The following is a 7,820-nucleotide window of genomic DNA, read 5'->3' on the forward strand; positions in this document are numbered from 1 at the left end:
CAGATTAAGTGGAGTATTTAAAAGCAAACATTCGCAAATGTTGTATCAGGACTTGTCAAGCTTGCCAAGATAACGGATTGCACAATTTGAGATGAACTTGTCTAGGAAGTTCAGAAAGCTTGGAGGACTGGTTTATAAATGAAGAAGTAGAGCCCACTGAAAGACTGGTTCTTCTCTTATTGTTTTCACTGAGGTGGTCTCCCTCTTAGGGAGGCTTTTCCATCACTCTGTCTGCACATCCTCTCTGAAGCAGGGTCCCTAATGAGTGAGTGACCCTGATCTCAGCCTCTCCCCACCCCGCAAGAGTCCCCCACCCTTGGGGCAGTGAGTCGCACACTTCCCTGGTCAGAAGATTCACCCAGACACTTGGAAAATACCCTGGTTTCCAGACCACAGCCCAGACCTCAGGAGCGGAGCCAGAAAACTGGTATTTGTAAGAAGGGCCCTGGGTGATGCTTGTGATCAGTGGGGCACATGGTGGCAAAGGGAGGGTCACATATATTGCTCTAGTGTATTTGCGGAGGTCAAGAGCTCTCACCTCTCATTTACTGCCTGAAACAACTGCTGTATCTCCAAGCTAAGTTGCCCTCCTATGCACAGCTTAAAGCACCCCCACCCCAAACCTTCTCACTCTCCTGCAAGGGTCTGAACTCCAGGCCACCCTCCTCAGTGGAAAGCTATGGCCATCGTACTGGGCTCAGTGCAAGAGGGACGTGAGGAAGGTCACATCCCTTCTTCCCCACAACACCATTTTCATAAGACCATGTGCATATAACAGACGATGGCAGACGACTGATGGCTAACTGACAGGATTTATAAAATGAGAGAAAACATTTTACATTGTATTCTCACAATCCAAAGGAAAACAATGACACAACTGAAAAATGAAACATTCTCAAGGAGAAATGCCAGTTTCTAGAGTTGGCTCTGCCTCAGGTCTGCCTTTCCTGGAGAGGCTGCCACTTCAAGCCATTGCCAGGTCCCGCTCTGGTTTGCAAAGTCCTCTAGGACCCATCCCCACTGGGGCAGCACACAGACCCAAGCCCCCAGTACCACATTGCCCAGAGCCTGAGTTACTCAGGATAGGATGCCAAGGCTGTGTGTGGAGGGGTATGGTGGGTGTTGGAGGGAAGGGAGGCTGTGGGGGAAGAGTAGAAGGGAGGCTCAGAGCCTCCCAGGACCAGCTCTCCTCAGAATTTCTCCATCTGTGAGAGAACAACTGCTTCTCTTTCCTTCTAGTTATCCAGTGGGCAGCTCTTAGAATCCCACACGTGTCTGTGTGTGTGCACAGACTCATACACACAGAGAATCCCACGCATATGTTCTCTTCCACACACAGCCCTCCTATGAACAAACAACATATCTCAATGCACACCTCCGTTCTCAAAGTCCATCAACCTCAATTTAACCCTGCCTTCAATGTCAAGCAGAGTACAGTAGTGCCCCATGCTCATCCTTCTCTTCAATCTGTGTCTACACATCCACCCTTTTAAAAGAGAGAATTGCTAGTAATGCTCCTTTTTATTGCAACGGAGTTCACTGGTCCCTGTAGTCACATTTGACTATATGAAGACCTTATCAAACCATTGCAAGTACTGACTGCTTTTCTATATATGCAGGTAAGAGCCCTTCTGAAGTAGGGTCTTTGCCATCACGAACACTGTAAGGAGACAGAAGGCCCTTGTCACTAGACATAGCAAATAGATACGGCTCCTGCCCTCGTGAAGCTTACAATCTACTGAGAAAGACACAAAACAAAAGAACAAAAAATATGCATATTTACAACTGCAATTAGCACTATGAAGAGAATAAATGGTGGAATGACACACAACAAGGTGAAGTCACTTAAATATGGTGGTCAGGGAGAGCCTTTTTGATGAGATCATATGTAAGTACTGAAGTGTGTTGGGAAGAATATTCTCTCAAAAGGAGTAGCATGGGGGTGCCTGGGTGGCTCAGTCGTTTGAGCGTCTGACTTCGGCTCAGGTCATGATCTCACCATCTGTGGGTTCAAGCCCCACATTGGGCTCTGTGCTGACAGCTCAGAGCCTGGAGCCTGCTTCGGATTCTGTGTCTTCCTCTCTCTCTGCCCCTCCCCTGCTCATGCTCTGTCTCTCTCTGTCTCAAAAATAAATAAAACATTAAAAAAATAATAAAAAAAAAAGGAGTAGCATGTACAAAGGCCCTGTGGCAGGAAAGTTCTCCGCTTATTGGCGTAGAGAAGTCAGAGTGTTGTGGTTCAGAGCAGTGAATTGAAGGTGGGTAAGGGCAGATTATGTAGGGCCTGGTAGGTTATAGTAAGAGTTTAGGTTTTATTCTGAGTGCAGTGGGAATCCACAGAAGGATTTTAAGCAGAGCTGTTAAATAACTAACTTTACATTTAAGAAATATTACACTAGCTGTTTTGTGGAAAATAGACTAGAGATGGACAAAAAGCCTTATTCAGATCCAACCTGGGTGGGGTATACGAGTGGGTGGAGAGTTGTTCTCCCAGCTACAAATATCATATCTGTTCATCTTCTAGCCATGGAAACGGTCTTAGCTTAGAATTAGTGTCAGCACACAACTCCCTTCCCCCTCCTCCTCCACCACATACTCATCTCCCTCACTCCTCCCATCTCTCTGTCTCTTTTACACTCACACGCATACGCACTCCTACCGTTTCCCTCCTCTCCTCACTTGTCCGCATTTGGCCCTCGCTGACGTTCTTTCGATCATTTTCAGTCCATGGTATCTCTATTCCAGTATCTTCAACATGATGTGTGACTAATGTTCCAATAAAACAATTAATATTCTAATACTGGAGTAAAGTTGAAGCATTAAAGCATTTAAAGTTTTTGCTCCTTTCAAAATTCCATTCCCGAAAAAGCTGTCATTCTTTATGCACTCTATGGCTTAACCCTTATGATTCTAGCCTCTCATGAATAGTTGGCATTTTTGAAAAGTTTCTCCTCAGTTACCTGCCTGCCCTGTTTAACTAAGTCTATGTGCCATAGAACTCAGGGTGTGTATTCAGAGTTTTGTTCAAATCCCCGAGTCCTAAAGACTACCTCCATGACCACAGGCAATCTTCCTGAGTCTCCAAACCTTGGTAACCTAAAGAGAAGAGTCATTTCCTTATGGGTTGTGAGGATAAGGAGAAACTGTATGTAAACTGTCTAACGCTACATTGCTTTCTACGTGGTAATATTACAGATGCAAATACCAAGCAAACATCCCTTAGAACTTTTGGTCCCTGAAGGTTCAACTTTTCCCACTTTTTTCTGCTTACCATCTACTCTCCTTGCCTTCATGAATTCAATCCCTCTTCCAGTCTTATCTTTAAGCAGTGTTTAAGACTTTAAGCAGTCCACTGTACTGCTTTCACCTACCCCCTATCTAAATCTCCCTGTGACCTCAGTGAAGATCCATGAACGGAAGAAGTTGCACAGCAGTTTCTCTCAACAATGTACTTACTTATTCAGCCTTTCCCCTTCCCAAGGACTGTGCATGTTAGGGACAGAGTAATGTGTCATAATGTAAGCATAATGGTGAGAGACAGATCAAGAACCAAGACTGCTGGTAAGCACCATCTGATTTATGAAGCATAGTAAAGATGCTGGAGGGATTTGGGGTTGCAATCAGATGGATGATTTAGGAAAATCAGATTGGGAAGAGTCAAGCAACACTAAGGCCTCTGCACATTTGCCCAATCATCCAGTGTAGGCCCAGTTAAGCAGCACCCTCTGGACTCCCGGTATGAGCTGCTCAGCCGCACAGCATATTGTTGGTTCCCAAACTGTCTTGTTTCCTTACTGTTAGGGTAGTCTTTGTGCCACTTATCCCTTGCATTCAAGAATGTAAACTTACTGAAGAATTTTTGCACGTTGCTACTTCTGGATTACTACATTTCATAAAAGCAGTTCTAGTTTCTTTTATAATACAATCCACTTCAGGGGTGCTTGGTAGCTCAGTCGGTTGGCCATCTGACTTCACCTTAGGTCATGATCTCAAGGTTAATGAGTTCAAGCCCAGTGTTGGGCTCTGTGCTGACAGATCAGAGCCTGGAGCCTGCTTCGGATTCTGTGTCTCCCTTTCTCTCTGTCCCTCCCCTGCTCACGCTCTGTCTCTCTCTCTCCTCAAAAATAAAACAAACATTAAAATCCACTTGACCCCAGAGCTGTAGTTACCCTGAGAATTCAGAAGATAAGTCAAGATTTCCCAGTGACCCAGACATATCATTATAAACATCATTCTTATACCCAGTCCAGAGGGAACTCTGGTTAATAAATGCCAGATTCATTTACTATTATATCAGTTGTGATAAAATTAAAAGTATCTAGACATGCCTACCACTAGTAATAAAAGTAAACTTAGCTCAAGACCATTATTCAAGCAGGAATACTACTGATAATAATATTAATTGCCAACATTTATTAGTCATTGTAAGACAATCTTTTAAGTGCTTTATGTGTTCACTCACAACACTCCATAATATAGGTACAATTACCATTCCCATTTTACAGATGTGGAAACTCAGGAAGGTCACAAAGCTAGTGAGTGGCAAGAATCAGGGCTTCCACTAAAAAAGAAATCAGGCTTTAAGTTCTACAACTTCATCATTATGCTTTACTCCTCTCTTCCTTTCATTCAGAAAGAGTCATTTTTAATAGAAATATTTGGGAAACTGTTTACTCACAAAGGCAGGTTGAGGAGGAATAAATAAATAAATAAATAAATAACCAAATGTTAAACTTTATGATATGTCCCAGACCAGTATAAACATGTACTTGCTAAAAATGGAGAAAAGATCATAGGCTATTGCTCTCTTACCTAACTATGGCACCAGGTCCCACACAGTCCCTTTTGTCATTGACATGCCTGAGGCTGACCCTGTAGATACGGAGCAAGGGCCCTGCTTCTGGAGTCTGGACAGAAAGACATCTCAGTTCCATGGTCAGCATGGCAGCATGGGAACATACATGCAAGATGCACAGGGAAACCCTCCTTGCAGTAGATTCATTTCAGATGAAAGGAAGAGGTGTTAATTCATTTAGCAATATTTATTGATCATCTATTATATATGCCAGGCATTGTTTCTTGGTCTTGGGATTCAAGAGCAAACAAAACAGACAAAAACCCTTCAAGAAGTTGACATTCTAGTGGAGGACAGACAGTAACAAAATAAATAAGTCAAATACATAACAGGTTTGATAATTTAAGTGAACAGGAGAAAAAACAAAGTGGGAAAATGGGATAGAAAGAATTAAATGTGACTGAAAGTTTAGAGAGGGGTAGAAAAGGTGATTTTCTGAGAAGATGCTATTTGAGTTGCAAAGAGGAACTTTTTGTGCCCTCCCCCCCCCCAAATTAAATTATAACACAAAAGACAATCATCTGAAGATTACAGAGTAAAATGTTGAACCCCGTGATTTCAATCACTCAGAGTCAGCCAACATAAAACCATAAACCAAACAAAGCTTTCACAGATTTATGTGGGGGGAAAAAAAGGAACAGAAAAAAATAGATTTCCTCACACATTGAATTGACTTCTTGCTCTGTCTTCCATCTGCTGATGTGGTCTAACATGCTCTCCTTACTTGCACAGAGGATATATGCATGAAAACAACTGGTTGGAGAGTTGAAAATGATATTAACCACTTGCTTTCGCTATCCAATTCCAAATATTGTGGTGATTATTTTCACTTAATAGAAATGAATGCACACGGGTTGTCATGCCAACCCAGCCTCAGCTACTTGGCTAGAAGTGGGAACAGACTGCTATTAGAACTTACTAACTATAAAATTAGCTCTAATGGAAGTAAATATAAGGTACAGCAGACACACGAAGAAGGAAGTCTGTTCCCAAGTGGAGGATGCTTGAGCCAGCTGTTTGCTATATGGAATGCTGAAGGAAGCATTCTAGCAGCAACACCAAGTCCAAAGGCATGGAGGTCTGAGAGGGCTTAGCATGTCTGAGGAACCACATGGTAGCCCATGTGTTAGCACATAACACACAGGAAGGAAGGCACACCACCACAGGACCACCTTTCAAAATGTCTCCGCCCTCCACTTCCCGGCACAACATCTTAATTCCTGGTGTCCTGGTGTCTGAATAGCACTTCACAGCCTGTAGCTAGATACCCACTGGGGCACTTTTGCAGGGCTGAGAGAGAGAACCTGCAATCCAAGATCAAGGACAAAGGGCTTGCATGAGAAGGTCACTCGTCCTTTCCATCTTACCCCATACACCTCTATCTCTGAGGGTCTGAGGCTGAGCCTCACTGATGACCCTGGGATGACAAAATTGCTAGTTATGGCTCTTCCAGAGACTGGCAGAAGACAGCGCTGGACAGCCAGGGCTTAACCTAATGCCACATTAGGTTCAGGCATTATTCTACAGCAGGGGATTGCTGCTGGGCGCTCCTAACCAGGGGAAAGACATGATCATATGCTTCACACGTTTATTTTAAAGTTGGAATAATAATACATTTGAAAGTGCTTTGCAAACCTTAAAGTCTTATTTTCCCCCCAGTTCTTGGCACATAGGATGACCTTAGTAACATTTGTAGAATGAATGAGGAGTGAAAGACAGACCAACCGCGCAGAAACAAATTCCCTCTGCTCCCAGAAAGACACCTTTAGAGCCCTTAAGCCTGTGAGGAGAACTGATCCCCAGTGATTTCACAGGCACCATCTAAAACTCGATGGAAAACTACTTGAATTGGAAGGGCTTTCCAATGTTCTATTTCATCATAGAAGCTATAACAATATTCACTTGCTTAGAAAAGTGAGCGGAAAGAAGTCAGACTGGAAGATATGTAACCACAGCTTGGATCACTGAGTTTTTGAATTGAGAACTTTTGATAAGCAGGGCATACCATATGCCATGAACATGTTCATGAGGACACGAGGAAAGTAGGATTAAGCCAAAGAATCGAATAAATGGCTGAACAGGAAAAAGGATCCTATTCGGTTCAGTAAACCCACATTTATGAGACTTTAAACTTTTCTGTCTGTCCTACTGCAGCTCTCAATCAGCCGTTCCATATAAATAGCAAAATATTTCCAGCTTATTTGTACTCTTTGCTTCAGTGACCATACAGGCAATTTATCTTACACTGTTTCCAAGGCTGAATGAAATCCACAGTTCTGCCTGAATTCCTTTCTCCCTTTAGAGATTTTGCTGCCTCCTAGTTTGGGTCCTCTCCAACTTGCGAGAATAATGTGTTTTCTCCCCCTTCCTCTCTCCCCCTTCCTTCTGATGTTATCCTTCATTAACTCCAAAGTTTCCTCTTCTCCAGAGATTCCACTGGCTTCTTCACCTTTCCCCAGGAACGAACAGCTCTCTCATTTAGGGACTTGTCTACCTTGTGCTCAGAATTAGCAACATCTGCTAGTTTGTTTTTCTGCACCCTGGGCTGCTTTAAACTGTCCTGACTTGTAATCCCAGCAAAACTAAGGTCCAGGGGACATTTATGCTCCAATCTACAAAAAGCTTCTCCATAAGATCTGATTTACAATTACACTGCCATGATGAGAAAGCACTGAAGGAAACTGATTTATGAAATCAGTACTCATGTTCCAATCATTTGTGACACAGCTCACCATCTCATCATAAATAATAATAATAATAATAATTAATAATAACAACAAACATTTAGAATGATCATATTTGCTTTGGTGACAAAATGGCTTTTTCTTACTTTTAGTACTACTTCTGTTCTAAAGTATAACTAAAATATGTAAGAATATTTCACTCTAATTTTAATAGCACTCTTTTCTTCCTACATTAATGCCACATTCAGTATCTCAAATTCAACATAATAATTTAGTCAAAG

The sequence above is a fragment of the Lynx canadensis genome, chromosome A1, assembly GCF_007474595.2.
Source record: "Lynx canadensis isolate LIC74 chromosome A1, mLynCan4.pri.v2, whole genome shotgun sequence".
In the NCBI taxonomy this organism is placed as follows: domain Eukaryota; kingdom Metazoa; phylum Chordata; class Mammalia; order Carnivora; family Felidae; genus Lynx; species Lynx canadensis.